Source organism: Hyla sarda, unplaced genomic scaffold, assembly GCF_029499605.1.
Source record: "Hyla sarda isolate aHylSar1 unplaced genomic scaffold, aHylSar1.hap1 scaffold_314, whole genome shotgun sequence".
Classification (NCBI taxonomy): Eukaryota; Metazoa; Chordata; class Amphibia; order Anura; family Hylidae; genus Hyla; species Hyla sarda.
In genome coordinates, this window is record NW_026609869.1 from 128,847 (window position 1) to 151,999 (window position 23,153).

General features: G+C 46.1%; 10 non-coding genes across 10 annotated transcripts; all 10 read right to left on the reverse strand.

Moving 5' to 3' along the window:
• Positions 1-502: 502 nt before the first annotated feature.
• Positions 503-693, reverse strand: LOC130328883 (U2 spliceosomal RNA). The gene has a single exon (XR_008872732.1). It is a non-coding gene; the product is annotated as a U2 spliceosomal RNA (small nuclear RNA).
• A 2,097-nt stretch (positions 694-2,790) lies between these two features.
• Positions 2,791-2,981, reverse strand: LOC130328884 (U2 spliceosomal RNA). Its single transcript, XR_008872733.1, has one exon. It is a non-coding gene; the product is annotated as a U2 spliceosomal RNA (small nuclear RNA).
• Positions 2,982-5,065: 2,084 nt separating this feature from the next.
• LOC130328885 (U2 spliceosomal RNA) lies at positions 5,066-5,256 on the reverse strand. Its single transcript, XR_008872734.1, has one exon. It is a non-coding gene; the product is annotated as a U2 spliceosomal RNA (small nuclear RNA).
• Positions 5,257-7,341: 2,085 nt separating this feature from the next.
• LOC130328742 (U2 spliceosomal RNA) lies at positions 7,342-7,533 on the reverse strand. Its single transcript, XR_008872613.1, has one exon. It is a non-coding gene; the product is annotated as a U2 spliceosomal RNA (small nuclear RNA).
• Positions 7,534-9,621: 2,088 nt separating this feature from the next.
• LOC130328886 (U2 spliceosomal RNA) lies at positions 9,622-9,812 on the reverse strand. Its single transcript, XR_008872735.1, has one exon. It is a non-coding gene; the product is annotated as a U2 spliceosomal RNA (small nuclear RNA).
• Positions 9,813-11,912: 2,100 nt separating this feature from the next.
• Positions 11,913-12,103, reverse strand: LOC130328887 (U2 spliceosomal RNA). Its single transcript, XR_008872736.1, has one exon. It is a non-coding gene; the product is annotated as a U2 spliceosomal RNA (small nuclear RNA).
• Positions 12,104-14,193: 2,090 nt separating this feature from the next.
• Positions 14,194-14,384, reverse strand: LOC130328804 (U2 spliceosomal RNA). Its single transcript, XR_008872669.1, has one exon. It is a non-coding gene; the product is annotated as a U2 spliceosomal RNA (small nuclear RNA).
• Positions 14,385-16,474: 2,090 nt separating this feature from the next.
• Positions 16,475-16,665, reverse strand: LOC130328743 (U2 spliceosomal RNA). Its single transcript, XR_008872614.1, has one exon. It is a non-coding gene; the product is annotated as a U2 spliceosomal RNA (small nuclear RNA).
• Positions 16,666-18,757: 2,092 nt separating this feature from the next.
• LOC130328744 (U2 spliceosomal RNA) lies at positions 18,758-18,948 on the reverse strand. The gene has a single exon (XR_008872615.1). It is a non-coding gene; the product is annotated as a U2 spliceosomal RNA (small nuclear RNA).
• A 2,083-nt stretch (positions 18,949-21,031) lies between these two features.
• Positions 21,032-21,222, reverse strand: LOC130328773 (U2 spliceosomal RNA). Its single transcript, XR_008872641.1, has one exon. It is a non-coding gene; the product is annotated as a U2 spliceosomal RNA (small nuclear RNA).
• Positions 21,223-23,153: the final 1,931 nt, after the last annotated feature.

A 23,153-nucleotide genomic window follows, 5' to 3' on the forward strand; every position in this document is an offset into this window, starting at 1 on the left:
ACACCTGTGTGAACAGCCAGGAGACCCCCCCCCCCCCCCATGTTATGTTACATAGTTACATAGTTAGTACGGTCGAAAAAAGACATATGTCCATCAAGTTCAACCAGGGAATTAAGGGGTAGGGGTGTGGCGCGATATTGGGGAAGGGATGAGATTTTATATTTCTTCATAAGCATTAATCTTATTTTGTCAATTAGGAACATTCAGCACCCACCCGCTATCAAGGCAGCTGCCTATCATGTCATGCCCTATCTGCACAGGTGTGCTGGCTACTCAAATGATCCAATTAAGGAGGCCATTTAGTCAGCAGCAGCAGAAGTCCTGTGCCTGGACGCTCCAACAGCGGCCAGACACAAGCAGAAGCAGAAGCAGCAGAAGCAGCAGCAGCACCACCTTTTGTTTTTTGGCTGCAGCAGCAGCAAGGCCCACAGGGCTGGCTAGCTGGCTAGCCAGCAAGCAGGTAGCAATGAAAGTAGGAATCTTTCTTTTTAACCCTGTAAGGGGGTGGTGCACTGTACCCGAAGATACTGCCATATCGGGTCAATGCATAGGGCGACGGAAGCAAGCTTCGAAATCGGCCCCCGTTCTCAAAAATCCATTTAATATATGGTCCCCAGATAGGGGACGTATCAGATATTAAACTGATAAGAACAGATACTACACTTGATCTTAGCCAAAAGGCCGAGAAGCGATAACCGTGAAAGGGGCGGGCCCAACAAGGTGCCCTTCATGGGCACTATCACTGCTTGCTGTCAGGGAGGCTGCCAGACAATTTTCCATGCACACTCTGGGCTGGGGGGCAGTCAACCACCAGTACACACAGCAGAACCTAAACCCATACCATTATTGCTAAGCAGCAAGACAGGGGCCCATTGCACTCCCACGGGGCCTTTTTAAATGCAATCCATAACCCGGATTTGCCAGGAACCCTTCTTACTCCTCCTACTTGCATGTGACACTGGGCTTAGGATCTGCATAGGAAACACACACACAAGCACACACCTACCTTTGTTGCCTGCAGATGCCTCCTTGGCTGTCCCCAAACGGTATCAAACCAACACCCACGGGAAGCTGTAAGCATAGAGGACATGCCTGCACCCCATTGGACTTACCTGTGTGGGTTAAACCCGGGTTATTTGACAACCTATGGCGGTGATGGTTCTGCTCAGGCAGAGCAGTGCTGATGCTCCTCATAAAGCTGTCGCTGCTGTGAAGGTTCTAGGTGACATCACAAATCCCTATGGTTACATACACAACAAAGCTGGGTTGTTGTTGTTTACACTCTGCAAGGCCTGTGGAAGTGAGTGACATCATAGCACTGTAGTTCTGAGGGTTCTAGATGGATGCAACAATCTCCTGTTGCTTCTATGAAGGCCATAATAGACGACATCACCAAACAGCTCCATAGTCACATACACAGCAAAGGAGAGATGTTGTTTACACCTAGTGATGTCAGTGGTATTGAGTGACATCACAGCACAGTGCTAAGGCTCCTGGGCCTGGACACAGCAGCGGCTGCAATATCTCAACGGAGAATACGTTTATATATATGTGTGTGTGTGCGCGTATATATATATATATATATATATATATATATATATATATATATATTTCTCCGCCGAAATCACTTTTAAACCCATTTCCACCTTTTTTTCCCTTCTCTTCCTCTTACTTTTTTTTCACGTTTTTTTACGTTTTTCTCCTTTTCGCCTCTTTTCTGGGCGTATTATTCTTCTTTTTCTTCTTTTTTTTCGTCTAATGCATACCCCATCAGTGCAGCAATGCTTATTCAATACCGCCAGCAGATGGAGACACTGGGGGATAATTTTCTAAGGATTTATACTGATTTTTCCTGTCTGAATTTGTCGCACAGAAAGTTGCAGGCCAAATATGTGTGACATTTCTGCGACTTTAGCTTCTAGAGCATTTTTACAACATTATACATAGGTGCTGAATACATAAAAAGCGACTGTTCAGCGACAGACAAGTCGCATCGGCTGAAAGTAGGCCAGAATGTCAGTCCATGTTGGAGCAGGTTTAGATACAGTCTAAAGTATAGATCTCAAAGTCTGTGCACAGAATTTAGCAAGGGCCTCGCACCTTCTGATGCATCAGGTAGGTGCACAATAGCATAGCCTAACCCTCTGTACTTTGGTCTATATTGATGCGGGACATAGACAGCCAGCTGATGACCAATCCATTAGTGCAATGGATGGCTGGAAGCATTTGTCTTTGCCTTTGCAATACCACAGAAGCAATGCATGGTCAATGTACAGCAATGACACACCTGTGTGAACAGCCAGGAGACCCCCCCCCCCCCCCATGTTATGTTACATAGTTACATAGTTAGTACGGTCGAAAAAAGACATAACATATGTCCATCAAGTTCAACCAGGGAATTAAGGGGTAGGGGTGTGGCGCGATATTGGGGAAGGGATGAGATTTTATATTTCTTCATAAGCATTAATCTTATTTTGTCAATTAGGAACATTCAGCACCCACCCGCTATCAAGGCAGCTGCCTATCATGTCATGCCCTACCTGCACAGGTGTGCTGGCTACTCAAATGATCCAATTAAGGAGGCCATTTAGTCAGCAGCAGCAGAAGTCCTGTGCCTGGACGCTCCAACAGCGGCCAGACACAAGCAGAAGCAGAAGCAGCAGAAGCAGCAGCAGCACCACCTTTTGTTTTTTGGCTGCAGCAGCAGCAAGGCCCACAGGGCTGGCTAGCTGGCTAGCCAGCAAGCAGGTAGCAATGAAAGTAGGAATCTTTCTTTTTAACCCTGTAAGGGGGTGGTGCACTGTACCCGAAGATACTGCCATATCGGGTCAATGCATAGGGCGACGGAAGCAAGCTTCGAAATCGGCCCCCGTTCTCAAAAATCCATTTAATATATGGTCCCCAGATAGGGGACGTATCAGATATTAAACTGATAAGAACAGATACTACACTTGATCTTAGCCAAAAGGCCGAGAAGCGATAACCGTGAAAGGGGCGGGCCCAACAAGGTGCCCTTCATGGGCACTATCACTGCTTGCTGTCAGGGAGGCTGCCAGACAATTTTCCATGCACACTCTGGGCTGGGGGGCAGTCAACCACCAGTACACACAGCAGAACCTAAACCCATACCATTCTTGCTAAGCAGCAAGACAGGGGCCCATTGCACTCCCACGGGGCCTTTTTAAATGCAATCCATAACCCGGATTTGCCAGGAACCCTTCTTACTCCTCCTACTTGCATGTGACACTGGGCTTAGGATCTGCATAGGAAACACACACACAAGCACACACCTACCTTTGTTGCCTGCAGATGCCTCCTTGGCTGTCCCCAAACGGTATCAAACCAACACCCACGGGAAGCTGTAAGCATAGAGGACATGCCTGCACCCCATTGGACTTACCTGTGTGGGTTAAACCCGGGTTATTTGACAACCTATGGCGGTGATGGTTCTGCTCAGGCAGAGCAGTGCTGATGCTCCTCATAAAGCTGTCGCTGCTGTGAAGGTTCTAGGTGACATCACAAATCCCTATGGTTACATACACAACAAAGCTGGGTTGTTGTTGTTTACACTCTGCAAGGCCTGTGGAAGTGAGTGACATCATAGCACTGTAGTTCTGAGGGTTCTAGATGGATGCAACAATCTCCTGTTGCTTCTATGAAGGCCATAATAGACGACATCACCAAACAGCTCCATAGTCACATACACAGCAAAGGAGAGATGTTGTTTACACCTAGTGATGTCAGTGGTATTGAGTGACATCACAGCACAGTGCTAAGGCTCCTGGGCCTGGACACAGCAGCGGCTGCAATATCTCAACGGAGAATACGTTTATATATATGTGTGTGTGTGCGCGTATATATATATATATATATATATATATATATATATATTTCTCCGCCGAAATCACTTTTAAACCCATTTCCACCTTTTTTTCCCTTCTCTTCCTCTTACTTTTTTTTCACGTTTTTTTACGTTTTTCTCCTTTTCGCCTCTTTTCTGGGCGTATTATTCTTCTTTTTCTTCTTTTTTTTCGTCTAATGCATACCCCATCAGTGCAGCAATGCTTATTCAATACCGCCAGCAGATGGAGACACTGGGGGATAATTTTCTAAGGATTTATACTGATTTTTCCTGTCTGAATTTGTCGCACAGAAAGTTGCAGGCCAAATATGTGTGACATTTCTGCGACTTTAGCTTCTAGAGCATTTTTACAACATTATACATAGGTGCTGAATACATAAAAAGCGACTGTTCAGCGACAGACAAGTCGCATCGGCTGAAAGTAGGCCAGAATGTCAGTCCATGTTGGAGCAGGTTTAGATACAGTCTAAAGTATAGATCTCAAAGTCTGTGCACAGAATTTAGCAAGGGCCTCGCACCTTCTGATGCATCAGGTAGGTGCACAATAGCATAGCCTAACCCTCTGTACTTTGGTCTATATTGATGCGGGACATAGACAGCCAGCTGATGACCAATCCATTAGTGCAATGGATGGCTGGAAGCATTTGTCTTTGCCTTTGCAATACCACAGAAGCAATGCATGGTCAATGTACAGCAATGACACACCTGTGTGAACAGCCAGGAGACCCCCCCCCCCCCCCATGTTATGTTACATAGTTACATAGTTAGTACGGTCGAAAAAAGACATATGTCCATCAAGTTCAACCAGGGAATTAAGGGGTAGGGGTGTGGCGCGATATTGGGGAAGGGATGAGATTTTATATTTCTTCATAAGCATTAATCTTATTTTGTCAATTAGGAACATTCAGCACCCACCCGCTATCAAGGCAGCTGCCTATCATGTCATGCCCTATCTGCACAGGTGTGCTGGCTACTCAAATGATCCAATTAAGGAGGCCATTTAGTCAGCAGCAGCAGAAGTCCTGTGCCTGGACGCTCCAACAGCGGCCAGACACAAGCAGAAGCAGAAGCAGCAGAAGCAGCAGCAGCACCACCTTTTGTTTTTTGGCTGCAGCAGCAGCAAGGCCCACAGGGCTGGCTAGCTGGCTAGCCAGCAAGCAGGTAGCAATGAAAGTAGGAATCTTTCTTTTTAACCCTGTAAGGGGGTGGTGCACTGTACCCGAAGATACTGCCATATCGGGTCAATGCATAGGGCGACGGAAGCAAGCTTCGAAATCGGCCCCCGTTCTCAAAAATCCATTTAATATATGGTCCCCAGATAGGGGACGTATCAGATATTAAACTGATAAGAACAGATACTACACTTGATCTTAGCCAAAAGGCCGAGAAGCGATAACCGTGAAAGGGGCGGGCCCAACAAGGTGCCCTTCATGGGCACTATCACTGCTTGCTGTCAGGGAGGCTGCCAGACAATTTTCCATGCACACTCTGGGCTGGGGGGCAGTCAACCACCAGTACACACAGCAGAACCTAAACCCATACCATTATTGCTAAGCAGCAAGACAGGGGCCCATTGCACTCCCACGGGGCCTTTTTAAATGCAATCCATAACCCGGATTTGCCAGGAACCCTTCTTACTCCTCCTACTTGCATGTGACACTGGGCTTAGGATCTGCATAGGAAACACACACACAAGCACACACCTACCTTTGTTGCCTGCAGATGCCTCCTTGGCTGTCCCCAAACGGTATCAAACCAACACCCACGGGAAGCTGTAAGCATAGAGGACATGCCTGCACCCCATTGGACTTACCTGTGTGGGTTAAAACCCGGGTTATTTGACAACCTATGGCGGTGATGGTTCTGCTCAGGCAGAGCAGTGCTGATGCTCCTCATAAAGCTGTCGCTGCTGTGAAGGTTCTAGGTGACATCACAAATCCCTATGGTTACATACACAACAAAGCTGGGTTGTTGTTGTTTACACTCTGCAAGGCCTGTGGAAGTGAGTGACATCATAGCACTGTAGTTCTGAGGGTTCTAGATGGATGCAACAATCTCCTGTTGCTTCTATGAAGGCCATAATAGACGACATCACCAAACAGCTCCATAGTCACATACACAGCAAAGGAGAGATGTTGTTTACACCTAGTGATGTCAGTGGTATTGAGTGACATCACAGCACAGTGCTAAGGGCTCCTGGGCCTGGGACACAGCAGCGGCTGCAATATCTCAACGGAGAATACGTTTATATATATGTGTGTGTGTGCGCGTATATATATATATATATATATATATATATATATATTTCTCCGCCGAAATCACTTTTAAACCCATTTCCACCTTTTTTTCCCTTCTCTTCCTCTTACTTTTTTTTCACGTTTTTTTACGTTTTTCTCCTTTTCGCCTCTTTTCTGGGCGTATTATTCTTCTTTTTCTTCTTTTTTTTCGTCTAATGCATACCCCATCAGTGCAGCAATGCTTATTCAATACCGCCAGCAGATGGAGACACTGGGGGATAATTTTCTAAGGATTTATACTGATTTTTCCTGTCTGAATTTGTCGCACAGAAAGTTGCAGGCCAAATATGTGTGACATTTCTGCGACTTTAGCTTCTAGAGCATTTTTACAACATTATACATAGGTGCTGAATACATAAAAAGCGACTGTTCAGCGACAGACAAGTCGCATCGGCTGAAAGTAGGCCAGAATGTCAGTCCATGTTGGAGCAGGTTTAGATACAGTCTAAAGTATAGATCTCAAAGTCTGTGCACAGAATTTAGCAAGGGCCTCGCACCTTCTGATGCATCAGGTAGGTGCACAATAGCATAGCCTAACCCTCTGTACTTTGGTCTATATTGATGCGGGACATAGACAGCCAGCTGATGACCAATCCATTAGTGCAATGGATGGCTGGAAGCATTTGTCTTTGCCTTTGCAATACCACAGAAGCAATGCATGGTCAATGTACAGCAATGACACACCTGTGTGAACAGCCAGGAGACCCCCCCCCCCCCCCATGTTATGTTACATAGTTACATAGTTAGTACGGTCGAAAAAAGACATATGTCCATCAAGTTCAACCAGGGAATTAAGGGGTAGGGGTGTGGCGCGATATTGGGGAAGGGATGAGATTTTATATTTCTTCATAAGCATTAATCTTATTTTGTCAATTAGGAACATTCAGCACCCACCCGCTATCAAGGCAGCTGCCTATCATGTCATGCCCTACCTGCACAGGTGTGCTGGCTACTCAAATGATCCAATTAAGGAGGCCATTTAGTCAGCAGCAGCAGAAGTCCTGTGCCTGGACGCTCCAACAGCGGCCAGACACAAGCAGAAGCAGAAGCAGCAGAAGCAGCAGCAGCACCACCTTTTGTTTTTTGGCTGCAGCAGCAGCAAGGCCCACAGGGCTGGCTAGCTGGCTAGCCAGCAAGCAGGTAGCAATGAAAGTAGGAATCTTTCTTTTTAACCCTGTAAGGGGGTGGTGCACTGTACCCGAAGATACTGCCATATCGGGTCAATGCATAGGGGCGACGGAAGCAAGCTTCGAAATCGGCCCCCGTTCTCAAAAATCCATTTAATATATGGTCCCCAGATAGGGGACGTATCAGATATTAAACTGATAAGAACAGATACTACACTTGATCTTAGCCAAAAGGCCGAGAAGCGATAACCGTGAAAGGGGCGGGCCCAACAAGGTGCCCTTCATGGGCACTATCACTGCTTGCTGTCAGGGAGGCTGCCAGACAATTTTCCATGCACACTCTGGGCTGGGGGGCAGTCAACCACCAGTACACACAGCAGAACCTAAACCCATACCATTCTTGCTAAGCAGCAAGACAGGGGCCCATTGCACTCCCACGGGGCCTTTTTAAATGCAATCCATAACCCGGATTTGCCAGGAACCCTTCTTACTCCTCCTACTTGCATGTGACACTGGGCTTAGGATCTGCATAGGAAACACACACACAAGCACACACCTACCTTTGTTGCCTGCAGATGCCTCCTTGGCTGTCCCCAAACGGTATCAAAACCAACACCCACGGGAAGCTGTAAGCATAGAGGGACATGCCTGCACCCCATTGGACTTACCTGTGTGGGTTAAACCCGGGTTATTTGACAACCTATGGCGGTGATGGTTCTGCTCAGGCAGAGCAGTGCTGATGCTCCTCATAAAGCTGTCGCTGCTGTGAAGGTTCTAGGTGACATCACAAATCCCTATGGTTACATACACAACAAAGCTGGGTTGTTGTTGTTTACACTCTGCAAGGCCTGTGGAAGTGAGTGACATCATAGCACTGTAGTTCTGAGGGTTCTAGATGGATGCAACAATCTCCTGTTGCTTCTATGAAGGCCATAATAGACGACATCACCAAAACAGCTCCATAGTCACATACACAGCAAAGGAGAGATGTTGTTTACACCTAGTGATGGTCAGTGGTATTGAGTGACATCACAGCACAGTGCTAAGGCTCCTGGGCCTGGACACAGCAGCGGCTGCAATATCTCAACGGAGAATACGTTTATATATATGAGTGTGTGTGCGCGTATATATAGTATATATATATATAGTATATATATATATATATATATTTCTCCGCCGAAATCACTTTTAAAACCCATTTCCACCTTTTTTTCCCTTCTCTTCCCTCTTACTTTTTTTTCACGTTTTTTTACGTTTTTCTCCTTTTCGCCTCTTTTCTGGGCGTATTATTCTTCTTTTTCTTCTTTTTTTTCGTCTAATGCATACCCCATCAGTGCAAGCAATGCTTATTCAATACCGCCAGCAGATGGAGACACTGGGGGATAATTTTCTAAGGATTTATACTGATTTTTCCTGTCTGAATTTGTCGCACAGAAAGTTGCAGGCCAAATATGTGTGACATTTCTGCGACTTTAGCTTCTAGAGCATTTTTACAACATTATACATAGGTGCTGAATACATAAAAAGCGACTGTTCAGCGACAGACAAGTCGCATCGGCTGAAAGTAGGCCAGAATGTCAGTCCATGTTGGAGCAGGTTTAGATACAGTCTAAAGTATAGATCTCAAAGTCTGTGCACAGAATTTAGCAAGGGCCTCGCACCTTCTGATGCATCAGGTAGGTGCACAATAGCATAGCCTAACCCTCTGTACTTTGGTCTATATTGATGCGGGACATAGACAGCCAGCTGATGACCAATCCATTAGTGCAATGGATGGCTGGAAGCATTTGTCTTTGCCTTTGCAATACCACAGAAGCAATGCATGGTCAATGTACAGCAATGACACACCTGTGTGAACAGCCAGGAGACCCCCCCCCCCCCATGTTATGTTACATAGTTACATAGTTAGTACGGTCGAAAAAAGACATATGTCCATCAAGTTCAACCAGGGAATTAAGGGGTAGGGGTGTGGCGCGATATTGGGGAAGGGATGAGATTTTATATTTCTTCATAAGCATTAATCTTATTTTGTCAATTAGGAACATTCAGCACCCACCCGCTATCAAGGCAGCTGCCTATCATGTCATGCCCTACCTGCACAGGTGTGCTGGCTACTCAAATGATCCAATTAAGGAGGCCATTTAGTCAGCAGCAGCAGAAGTCCTGAGCCTGGACGCTCCAACAGCGGCCAGACACAAGCAGAAGCAGAAGCAGCAGAAGCACCACCTTTTGTTTTTTGGCTGCAGCAGCAGCAAGGCCCACAGGGCTGGCTAGCTGGCTAGCCAGCAAGCAGGTAGCAATGAAAGTAGGAATCTTTCTTTTTAACCCTGTAAGGGGGTGGTGCACTGTACCCGAAGATACTGCCATATCGGGTCAATGCATAGGGCGACGGAAGCAAGCTTCGAAATCGGCCCCCGTTCTCAAAAATCCATTTAATATATGGTCCCCAGATAGGGGACGTATCAGATATTAAACTGATAAGAACAGATACTACACTTGATCTTAGCCAAAAGGCCGAGAAGCGATAACCGTGAAAGGGGCGGGCCCAACAAGGTGCCCTTCATGGGCACTATCACTGCTTGCTGTCAGGGAGGCTGCCAGACAATTTTCCATGCACACTCTGGGCTGGGGGGCAGTCAACCACCAGTACACACAGCAGAACCTAAACCCATACCATTATTGCTAAGCAGCAAGACAGGGGCCCATTGCACTCCCACGGGGCCTTTTTAAATGCAATCCATAACCCGGATTTGCCAGGAACCCTTCTTACTCCTCCTACTTGCATGTGACACTGGGCTTAGGATCTGCATAGGAAACACACACACAAGCACACACCTACCTTTGTTGCCTGCAGATGCCTCCTTGGCTGTCCCCAAACGGTATCAAACCAACACAACCAACACCCACGGGAAGCTGTAAGCATAGAGGACATGCCTGCACCCCATTGGACTTACCTGTGTGGGTTAAACCCGGGTTATTTGACAACCTATGGCGGTGATGGTTCTGCTCAGGCAGAGCAGTGCTGATGCTCCTCATAAAGCTGTCGCTGCTGTGAAGGTTCTAGGTGACATCACAAATCCCTATGGTTACATACACAACAAAGCTGGGTTGTTGTTGTTTACACTCTGCAAGGCCTGTGGAAGTGAGTGACATCATAGCACTGTAGTTCTGAGGGTTCTAGATGGATGCAACAATCTCCTGTTGCTTCTATGAAGGCCATAATAGACGACATCACCAAACAGCTCCATAGTCACATACACAGCAAAGGAGAGATGTTGTTTACACCTAGTGATGTCAGTGGTATTGAGTGACATCACAGCACAGTGCTAAGGCTCCTGGGCCTGGACACAGCAGCGGCTGCAATATCTCAACGGAGAATACGTTTATATATATGTGTGTGTGTGCGCGTATATATATATATATATATATATATATATATATATATATATATTTCTCCTCCGAAATCACTTTTAAACCCATTTCCACCTTTTTTTCCCTTCTCTTCCTCTTACTTTTTTTTCACGTTTTTTTACGTTTTTCTCCTTTTCGCCTCTTTTCTGGGCGTATTATTCTTCTTTTTCTTCTTTTTTTTCGTCTAATGCATACCCCATCAGTGCAGCAATGCTTATTCAATACCGCCAGCAGATGGAGACACTGGGGGATAATTTTCTAAGGATTTATACTGATTTTTCCTGTCTGAATTTGTCGCACAGAAAGTTGCAGGCCAAATATGTGTGACATTTCTGCGACTTTAGCTTCTAGAGCATTTTTACAACATTATACATAGGTGCTGAATACATAAAAAGCGACTGTTCAGCGACAGACAAGTCGCATCGGCTGAAAGTAGGCCAGAATGTCAGTCCATGTTGGAGCAGGTTTAGATACAGTCTAAAGTATAGATCTCAAAGTCTGTGCACAGAATTTAGCAAGGGCCTCGCACCTTCTGATGCATCAGGTAGGTGCACAATAGCATAGCCTAACCCTCTGTACTTTGGTCTATATTGATGCGGGACATAGACAGCCAGCTGATGACCAATCCATTAGTGCAATGGATGGCTGGAAGCATTTGTCTTTGCCTTTGCAATACCACAGAAGCAATGCATGGTCAATGTACAGCAATGACACACCTGTGTGAACAGCCAGGAGACCCCCCCCCCCCCCCCATGTTATGTTACATAGTTACATAGTTAGTACGGTCGAAAAAAGACATATGTCCATCAAGTTCAACCAGGGAATTAAGGGGTAGGGGTGTGGCGCGATATTGGGGAAGGGATGAGATTTTATATTTCTTCATAAGCATTAATCTTATTTTGTCAATTAGGAACATTCAGCACCCACCCGCTATCAAGGCAGCTGCCTATCATGTCATAACCTACCTGCACAGGTGTGCTGGCTACTCAAATGATCCAATTAAGGAGGCCATTTAGTCAGCAGCAGCAGAAGTCCTGTGCCTGGACGCTCCAACAGCGGCCAGACACAAGCAGAAGCAGAAGCAGCAGAAGCAGCAGCAGCACCACCTTTTGTTTTTTGGCTGCAGCAGCAGCAAGGCCCACAGGGCTGGCTAGCTGGCTAGCCAGCAAGCAGGTAGCAATGAAAGTAGGAATCTTTCTTTTTAACCCTGTAAGGGGGTGGTGCACTGTACCCGAAGATACTGCCATATCGGGTCAATGCATAGGGCGACGGAAGCAAGCTTCGAAATCGGCCCCCGTTCTCAAAAATCCATTTAATATATGGTCCCCAGATAGGGGACGTATCAGATATTAAACTGATAAGAACAGATACTACACTTGATCTTAGCCAAAAGGCCGAGAAGCGATAACCGTGAAAGGGGCGGGCCCAACAAGGTGCCCTTCATGGGCACTATCACTGCTTGCTGTCAGGGAGGCTGCCAGACAATTTTCCATGCACACTCTGGGCTGGGGGGCAGTCAACCACCAGTACACACAGCAGAACCTAAACCCATACCATTATTGCTAAGCAGCAAGACAGGGGCCCATTGCACTCCCACGGGGCCTTTTTAAATGCAATCCATAACCCGGATTTGCCAGGAACCCTTCTTACTCCTCCTACTTGCATGTGACACTGGGCTTAGGATCTGCATAGGAAACACACACACAAGCACACACCTACCTTTGTTGCCTGCAGATGCCTCCTTGGCTGTCCCCAAACGGTATCAAACCAACACCCACGGGAAGCTGTAAGCATAGAGGACATGCCTGCACCCCATTGGACTTACCTGTGTGGGTTAAACCCGGGTTATTTGACAACCTATGGCGGTGATGGTTCTGCTCAGGCAGAGCAGTGCTGATGCTCCTCATAAAGCTGTCGCTGCTGTGAAGGTTCTAGGTGACATCACAAATCCCTATGGTTACATACACAACAAAGCTGGGTTGTTGTTGTTTACACTCTGCAAGGCCTGTGGAAGTGAGTGACATCATAGCACTGTAGTTCTGAGGGTTCTAGATGGATGCAACAATCTCCTGTTGCTTCTATGAAGGCCATAATAGACGACATCACCAAACAGCTCCATAGTCACATACACAGCAAAGGAGAGATGTTGTTTACACCTAGTGATGTCAGTGGTATTGAGTGACATCACAGCACAGTGCTAAGGCTCCTGGGCCTGGACACAGCAGCGGCTGCAATATCTCAACGGAGAATACGTTTATATATATGTGTGTGTGTGCGCGTATATATATATATATATATATATATATATATATATATATATATTTCTCCGCCGAAATCACTTTTAAACCCATTTCCACCTTTTTTTCCCTTCTCTTCCTCTTACTTTTTTTTCACGTTTTTTTACGTTTTTCTCCTTTTCGCCTCTTTTCTGGGCGTATTATTCTTCTTTTTCTTCTTTTTTTTCGTCTAATGCATACCCCATCAGTGCAGCAATGCTTATTCAATACCGCCAGCAGATGGAGACACTGGGGGATAATTTTCTAAGGATTTATACTGATTTTTCCTGTCTGAATTTGTCGCACAGAAAGTTGCAGGCCAAATATGTGTGACATTTCTGCGACTTTAGCTTCTAGAGCATTTTTACAACATTATACATAGGTGCTGAATACATAAAAAGCGACTGTTCAGCGACAGACAAGTCGCATCGGCTGAAAGTAGGCCAGAATGTCAGTCCATGTTGGAGCAGGTTTAGATACAGTCTAAAGTATAGATCTCAAAGTCTGTGCACAGAATTTAGCAAGGGCCTCGCACCTTCTGATGCATCAGGTAGGTGCACAATAGCATAGCCTAACCCTCTGTACTTTGGTCTATATTGATGCGGGACATAGACAGCCAGCTGATGACCAATCCATTAGTGCAATGGATGGCTGGAAGCATTTGTCTTTGCCTTTGCAATACCACAGAAGCAATGCATGGTCAATGTACAGCAATGACACACCTGTGTGAACAGCCAGGAGACCCCCCCCCCCCCCCATGTTATGTTACATAGTTACATAGTTAGTACGGTCGAAAAAAGACATATGTCCATCAAGTTCAACCAGGGAATTAAGGGGTAGGGGTGTGGCGCGATATTGAGGAAGGGATGAGATTTTATATTTCTTCATAAGCATTAATCTTATTTTGTCAATTAGGAACATTCAGCACCCACCCGCTATCAAGGCAGCTGCCTATCATGTCATGCCCTACCTGCACAGGTGTGCTGGCTACTCAAATGATCCAATTAAGGAGGCCATTTAGTCAGCAACAGCAGAAGTCCTGTGCCTGGACGCTCCAACAGCGGCCAGACACAAGCAGAAGCAGAAGCAGCAGAAGCAGCAGCAGCACCACCTTTTGTTTTTTGGCTGCAGCAGCAGCAAGGCCCACAGGGCTGGCTAGCTGGCTAGCCAGCAAGCAGGTAGCAATGAAAGTAGGAATCTTTCTTTTTAACCCTGTAAGGGGGTGGTGCACTGTACCCGAAGATACTGCCATATCGGGTCAATGCATAGAGCGACGGAAGCAAGCTTCGAAATCGGCCCCCGTTCTCAAAAATCCATTTAATATATGGTCCCCAGATAGGGGACGTATCAGATATTAAACTGATAAGAACAGATACTACACTTGATCTTAGCCAAAAGGCCGAGAAGCGATAACCGTGAAAGGGGCGGGCCCAACAAGGTGCCCTTCATGGGCACTATCACTGCTTGCTGTCAGGGAGGCTGCCAGACAATTTTCCATGCACACTCTGGGCTGGGGGGCAGTCAACCACCAGTACACACAGCAGAACCTAAACCCATACCATTATTGCTAAGCAGCAAGACAGGGGCCCATTGCACTCCCACGGGGCCTTTTTAAATGCAATCCATAACCCGGATTTGCCAGGAACCCTTCTTACTCCTCCTACTTGCATGTGACACTGGGCTTAGGATCTGCATAGGAAACACACACACAAGCACACACCTACCTTTGTTGCCTGCAGATGCCTCCTTGGCTGTCCCCAAACGGTATCAAACCAACACCCACGGGAAGCTGTAAGCATAGAGGACATGCCTGCACCCCATTGGACTTACCTGTGTGGGTTAAACCCGGGTTATTTGACAACCTATGGCGGTGATGGTTCTGCTCAGGCAGAGCAGTGCTGATGCTCCTCATAAAGCTGTCGCTGCTGTGAAGGTTCTAGGTGACATCACAAATCCCTATGGTTACATACACAACAAAGCTGGGTTGTTGTTGTTTACACTCTGCAAGGCCTGTGGAAGTGAGTGACATCATAGCACTGTAGTTCTGAGGGTTCTAGATGGATGCAACAATCTCCTGTTGCTTCTATGAAGGCCATAATAGACGACATCACCAAACAGCTCCATAGTCACATACACAGCAAAGGAGAGATGTTGTTTACACCTAGTGATGTCAGTGGTATTGAGTGACATCACAGCACAGTGCTAAGGCTCCTGGGCCTGGACACAGCAGCGGCTGCAATATCTCAACGGAGAATACGTTTATATATATGTGTGTGTGTGCGCGTATATATATATATATATATATATATATATATATATATATATATTTCTCCGCCGAAATCACTTTTAAACCCATTTCCACCTTTTTTTCCCTTCTCTTCCTCTTACTTTTTTTTCACGTTTTTTTACGTTTTTCTCCTTTTCGCCTCTTTTCTGGGCGTATTATTCTTCTTTTTCTTCTTTTTTTTCGTCTAATGCATACCCCATCAGTGCAGCAATGCTTATTCAATACCGCCAGCAGATGGAGACACTGGGGGATAATTTTCTAAGGATTTATACAGATTTTTCCTGTCTGAATTTGTCGCACAGAAAGTTGCAGGCCAAATATGTGTGACATTTCTGCGACTTTAGCTTCTAGAGCATTTTTACAACATTATACATAGGTGCTGAATACATAAAAAGCGACTGTTCAGCGACAGACAAGTCACATCGGCTGAAAGTAGGCCAGAATGTCAGTCCATGTTGGAGCAGGTTTAGATACAGTCTAAAGTATAGATCTCAAAGTCTGTGCACAGAATTTAGCAAGGGCCTCGCACCTTCTGATGCATCAGGTAGGTGCACAATAGCATAGCCTAACCCTCTGTACTTTGGTCTATATTGATGCGGGACATAGACAGCCAGCTGATGACCAATCCATTAGTGCAATGGATGGCTGGAAGCATTTGTCTTTGCCTTTGCAATACCACAGAAGCAATGCATGGTCAATGTACAGCAATGACACACCTGTGTGAACAGCCAGGAGACCCCCCCCCCCCCCCATGTTATGTTACATAGTTACATAGTTAGTACGGTCGAAAAAAGACATATGTCCATCAAGTTCAACCAGGGAATTAAGGGGTAGGGGTGTGGCGCGATATTGGGGAAGGGATGAGATTTTATATTTCTTCATAAGCATTAATCTTATTTTGTCAATTAGGAACATTCAGCACCCACCCGCTATCAAGGCAGCTGCCTATCATGTCATGCCCTACCTGCACAGGTGTGCTGGCTACTCAAATGATCCAATTAAGGAGGCCATTTAGTCAGCAGCAGCAGAAGTCCTGTGCCTGGACGCTCCAACAGCGGCCAGACACAAGCAGAAGCAGAAGCAGCAGAAGCAGCAGCAGCACCACCTTTTGTTTTTTGGCTGCAGCAGCAGCAAGGCCCACAGGGCTGGCTAGCTGGCTAGCCAGCAAGCAGGTAGCAATGAAAGTAGGAATCTTTCTTTTTAACCCTGTAAGGGGGTGGTGCACTGTACCCGAAGATACTGCCATATCGGGTCAATGCATAGGGCGACGGAAGCAAGCTTCGAAATCGGCCCCCGTTCTCAAAAATCCATTTAATATATGGTCCCCAGATAGGGGACGTATCAGATATTAAACTGATAAGAACAGATACTACACTTGATCTTAGCCAAAAGGCCGAGAAGCGATAACCGTGAAAGGGGCGGGCCCAACAAGGTGCCCTTCATGGGCACTATCACTGCTTGCTGTCAGGGAGGCTGCCAGACAATTTTCCATGCACACTCTGGGCTGGGGGGCAGTCAACCACCAGTACACACAGCAGAACCTAAACCCATACCATTATTGCTAAGCAGCAAGACAGGGGCCCATTGCACTCCCACGGGGCCTTTTTAAATGCAATCCATAACCCGGATTTGCCAGGAACCCTTCTTACTCCTCCTACTTGCATGTGACACTGGGCTTAGGATCTGCATAGGAAACACACACACAAGCACACACCTACCTTTGTTGCCTGCAGATGCCTCCTTGGCTGTCCCCAAACGGTATCAAACCAACACCCACGGGAAGCTGTAAGCATAGAGGACATGCCTGCATGGACTTACCTGTGTGGGTTAAACCCGGGTTATTTGACAACCTATGGCGGTGATGGTTCTGCTCAGGCAGAGCAGTGCTGATGCTCCTCATAAAGCTGTCGCTGCTGTGAAGGTTCTAGGTGACATCACAAATCCCTATGGTTACATACACAACAAAGCTGGGTTGTTGTTGTTTACACTCTGCAAGGCCTGTGGAAGTGAGTGACATCATAGCACTGTAGTTCTGAGGGTTCTAGATGGATGCAACAATCTCCTGTTGCTTCTATGAAGGCCATAATAGACGACATCACCAAACAGCTCCATAGTCACATACACAGCAAAGGAGAGATGTTGTTTACACCTAGTGATGTCAGTGGTATTGAGTGACATCACAGCACAGTGCTAAGGCTCCTGGGCCTGGACACAGCAGCGGCTGCAATATCTCAACGGAGAATACGTTTATATATATGTGTGTGTGCGCGTATATATATATATATATATATATATATATATATATATATATATATATATTTCTCCGCCGAAATCACTTTTAAACCCATTTCCACCTTTTTTTCCCTTCTCTTCCTCTTACTTTTTTTTCACGTTTTTTTACGTTTTTCTCCTTTTCGCCTCTTTTCTGGGCGTATTATTCTTCTTTTTCTTCTTTTTTTTCGTCTAATGCATACCCCATCAGTGCAGCAATGCTTATTCAATACCGCCAGCAGATGGAGACACTGGGGGATAATTTTCTAAGGATTTATACTGATTTTTCCTGTCTGAATTTGTCGCACAGAAAGTTGCAGGCCAAATATGTGTGACATTTCTGCGACTTTAGCTTCTAGAGCATTTTTACAACATTATACATAGGTGCTGAATACATAAAAAGCGACTGTTCAGCGACAGACAAGTCGCATCGGCTGAAAGTAGGCCAGAATGTCAGTCCATGTTGGAGCAGGTTTAGATACAGTCTAAAGTATAGATCTCAAAGTCTGTGCACAGAATTTAGCAAGGGCCTCGCACCTTCTGATGCATCAGGTAGGTGCACAATAGCATAGCCTAACCCTCTGTACTTTGGTCTATATTGATGCGGGACATAGACAGCCAGCTGATGACCAATCCATTAGTGCAATGGATGGCTGGAAGCATTTGTCTTTGCCTTTGCAATACCACAGAAGCAATGCATGGTCAATGTACAGCAATGACACACCTGTGTGAACAGCCAGGAGACCCCCCCCCCCCCCCCATGTTATGTTACATAGTTACATAGTTAGTACGGTCGAAAAAAGACATATGTCCATCAAGTTCAACCAGGGAATTAAGGGGTAGGGGTGTGGCGCGATATTGGGGAAGGGATGAGATTTTATATTTCTTCATAAGCATTAATCTTATTTTGTCAATTAGGAACATTCAGCACCCACCCGCTATCAAGGCAGCTGCCTATCATGTCATGCCCTACCTGCACAGGTGTGCTGGCTACTCAAATGATCCAATTAAGGAGGCCATTTAGTCAGCAGCAGCAGAAGTCCTGTGCCTGGACGCTCCAACAGCGGCCAGACACAAGCAGAAGCAGAAGCAGCAGAAGCAGCAGCAGCAGCACCACCTTTTGTTTTTTGGCTGCAGCAGCAGCAAGGCCCACAGGGCTGGCTAGCTGGCTAGCCAGCAAGCAGGTAGCAATGAAAGTAGGAATCTTTCTTTTTAACCCTGTAAGGGGGTGGTGCACTGTACCCGAAGATACTGCCATATCGGGTCAATGCATAGGGCGACGGAAGCAAGCTTCGAAATCGGCCCCCGTTCTCAAAAATCCATTTAATATATGGTCCCCAGATAGGGGACGTATCAGATATTAAACTGATAAGAACAGATACTACACTTGATCTTAGCCAAAAGGCCGAGAAGCGATAACCGTGAAAGGGGCGGGCCCAACAAGGTGCCCTTCATGGGCACTATCACTGCTTGCTGTCAGGGAGGCTGCCAGACAATTTTCCATGCACACTCTGGGCTGGGGGGCAGTCAACCACCAGTACACACAGCAGAACCTAAACCCATACCATTATTGCTAAGCAGCAAGACAGGGGCCCATTGCACTCCCACGGGGCCTTTTTAAATGCAATCCATAACCCGGATTTGCCAGGAACCCTTCTTACTCCTCCTACTTGCATGTGACACTGGGCTTAGGATCTGCATAGGAAACACACACACAAGCACACACCTACCTTTGTTGCCTGCAGATGCCTCCTTGGCTGTCCCCAAACGGTATCAAACCAACACCCACGGGAAGCTGTAAGCATAGAGGACATGCCTGCACCCCATTGGACTTACCTGTGTGGGTTAAACCCGGGTTATTTGACAACCTATGGCGGTGATGGTTCTGCTCAGGCAGAGCAGTGCTGATGCTCCTCATAAAGCTGTCGCTGCTGTGAAGGTTCTAGGTGACATCACAAATCCCTATGGTTACATACACAACAAAGCTGGGTTGTTGTTGTTTACACTCTGCAAGGCCTGTGGAAGTGAGTGACATCATAGCACTGTAGTTCTGAGGGTTCTAGATGGATGCAACAATCTCCTGTTGCTTCTATGAAGGCCATAATAGACGACATCACCAAACAGCTCCATAGTCACATACACAGCAAAGGAGAGATGTTGTTTACACCTAGTGATGTCAGTGGTATTGAGTGACATCACAGCACAGTGCTAAGGCTCCTGGGCCTGGACACAGCAGCGGCTGCAATATCTCAACGGAGAATACGTTTATGTATATGTGTGTGTGTGCGCGTATATATATATATATATATATATATATATATATATATATATATTTCTCCGCCGAAATCACTTTTAAACCCATTTCCACCTTTTTTTCCCTTCTCTTCCTCTTACTTTTTTTTCACGTTTTTTTACGTTTTTCTCCTTTTCGCCTCTTTTCTGGGCGTATTATTCTTCTTTTTCTTCTTTTTTTTCGTCTAATGCATACCCCATCAGTGCAGCAATGCTTATTCAATACCGCCAGCAGATGGAGACACTGGGGGATAATTTTCTAAGGATTTATACTGATTTTTCCTGTCTGAATTTGTCGCACAGAAAGTTGCAGGCCAAATATGTGTGACATTTCTGCGACTTTAGCTTCTAGAGCATTTTTACAACATTATACATAGGTGCTGAATACATAAAAAGCGACTGTTCAGCGACAGACAAGTCGCATCGGCTGAAAGTAGGCCAGAATGTCAGTCCATGTTGGAGCAGGTTTAGATACAGTCTAAAGTATAGATCTCAAAGTCTGTGCACAGAATTTAGCAAGGGCCTCGCACCTTCTGATGCATCAGGTAGGTGCACAATAGCATAGCCTAACCCTCTGTACTTTGGTCTATATTGATGCGGGACATAGACAGCCAGCTGATGACCAATCCATTAGTGCAATGGATGGCTGGAAGCATTTGTCTTTGCCTTTGCAATACCACAGAAGCAATGCATGGTCAATGTACAGCAATGACACACCTGTGTGAACAGCCAGGAGACCCCCCCCCCCCCCATGTTATGTTACATAGTTACATAGTTAGTACGGTCGAAAAAAGACATATGTCCATCAAGTTCAACCAGGGAATTAAGGGGTAGGGGTGTGGCGCGATATTGGGGAAGGGATGAGATTTTATATTTCTTCATAAGCATTAATCTTATTTTGTCAATTAGGAACATTCAGCACCCACCCGCTATCAAGGCAGCTGCCTATCATGTCATGCCCTACCTGCACAGGTGTGCTGGCTACTCAAATGATCCAATTAAGGAGGCCATTTAGTCAGCAGCAGCAGAAGTCCTGTGCCTGGACGCTCCAACAGCGGCCAGACACAAGCAGAAGCAGCAGAAGCAGCAGCAGCACCACCTTTTGTTTTTTGGCTGCAGCAGCAGCAAGGCCCACAGGGCTGGCTAGCTGGCTAGCCAGCAAGCAGGTAGCAATGAAAGTAGGAATCTTTCTTTTTAACCCTGTAAGGGGGTGGTGCACTGTACCCGAAGATACTGCCATATCGGGTCAATGCATAGGGCGATGGAAGCAAGCTTCGAAATCGGCCCCCGTTCTCAAAAATCCATTTAATATATGGTCCCCAGATAGGGGACGTATCAGATATTAAACTGATAAGAACAGATACTACACTTGATCTTAGCCAAAAGGCCGAGAAGCGATAACCGTGAAAGGGGCGGGCCCAACAAGGTGCCCTTCATGGGCACTATCACTGCTTGCTGTCAGGGAGGCTGCCAGACAATTTTCCATGCACACTCTGGGCTGGGGGGCAGTCAACCACCAGTACACACAGCAGAACCTAAACCCATACCATTATTGCTAAGCAGCAAGACAGGGGCCCATTGCACTCCCACGGGGCCTTTTTAAATGCAATCCATAACCCGGATTTGCCAGGAACCCTTCTTACTCCTCCTACTTGCATGTGACACTGGGCTTAGGATCTGCATAGGAAACACACACACAAGCACACACCTACCTTTGTTGCCTGCAGATGCCTCCTTGGCTGTCCCCAAACGGTATCAAACCAACACCCACGGGAAGCTGTAAGCATAGAGGACATGCCTGCACCCCATTGGACTTACCTGTGCGGGTTAAACCCGGGTTATTTGACAACCTATGGCGGTGATGGTTCTGCTCAGGCAGAGCAGTGCTGATGCTCCTCATAAAGCTGTCGCTGCTGTGAAGGTTCTAGGTGACATCACAAATCCCTATGGTTACATACACAACAAAGCTGGGTTGTTGTTGTTTACACTCTGCAAGGCCTGTGGAAGTGAGTGACATCATAGCACTGTAGTTCTGAGGGTTCTAGATGGATGCAACAATCTCCTGTTGCTTCTATGAAGGCCATAATAGACGACATCACCAAACAGCTCCATAGTCACATACACAGCAAAGGAGAGATGTTGTTTACACCTAGTGATGTCAGTGGTATTGAGTGACATCACAGCACAGTGCTAAGGCTCCTGGGCCTGGACACAGCAGCGGCTGCAATATCTCAACGGAGAATACGTTTATATATATGTGTGTGTGTGCGCGTATATATATATATATATATATATATATATATATATATATATTTCTCCGCCGAAATCACTTTTAAACCCATTTCCACCTTTTTTTCCCTTCTCTTCCTCTTACTTTTTTTTCAAGTTTTTTTACGTTTTTCTCCTTTTCGCCTCTTTTCTGGGCGTATTATTCTTCTTTTTCTTCTTTTTTTTCGTCTAATGCATACCCCATCAGTGCAGCAATGCTTATTCAATACCGCCAGCAGATGGAGACACTGGGGGATAATTTTCTAAGGATTTATACTGATTTTTCCTGTCTGAATTTGTCGCACAGAAAGTTGCAGGCCAAATATGTGTGACATTTCTGCGACTTTAGCTTCTAGAGCATTTTTACAACATTATACATAGGTGCTGAATACATAAAAAGCGACTGTTCAGCGACAGACAAGTCGCATCGGCTGAAAGTAGGCCAGAATGTCAGTCCATGTTGGAGCAGGTTTAGATACAGTCTAAAGTATAGATCTCAAAGTCTGTGCACAGAATTTAGCAAGGGCCTCGCACCTTCTGATGCATCAGGTAGGTGCACAATAGCATAGCCTAACCCTCTGTACTTTGGTCTATATTGATGCGGGACATAGACAGCCAGCTGATGACCAATCCATTAGTGCAATGGATGGCTGGAAGCATTTGTCTTTGCCTTTGCAATACCACAGAAGCAATGCATGGTCAATGTACAGCAATGACACACCTGTGTGAACAGCCAGGAGACCCCCCCCCCATGTTATGTTACATAGTTACATAGTTAGTACGGTCGAAAAAAGACATATGTCCATCAAGTTCAACCAGGGAATTAAGGGGTAGGGGTGTGGCGCGATATTGGGGAAGGGATGAGATTTTATATTTCTTCATAAGCATTAATCTTATTTTGTCAATTAGGAACATTCAGCACCCACCCGCTATCAAGGCAGCTGCCTATCATGTCATGCCCTACCTGCACAGGTGTGCTGGCTACTCAAATGATCCAATTAAGGAGGCCATTTAGTCAGCAGCAGCAGAAGTCCTGTGCCTGGACGCTCCAACAGCGGCCAG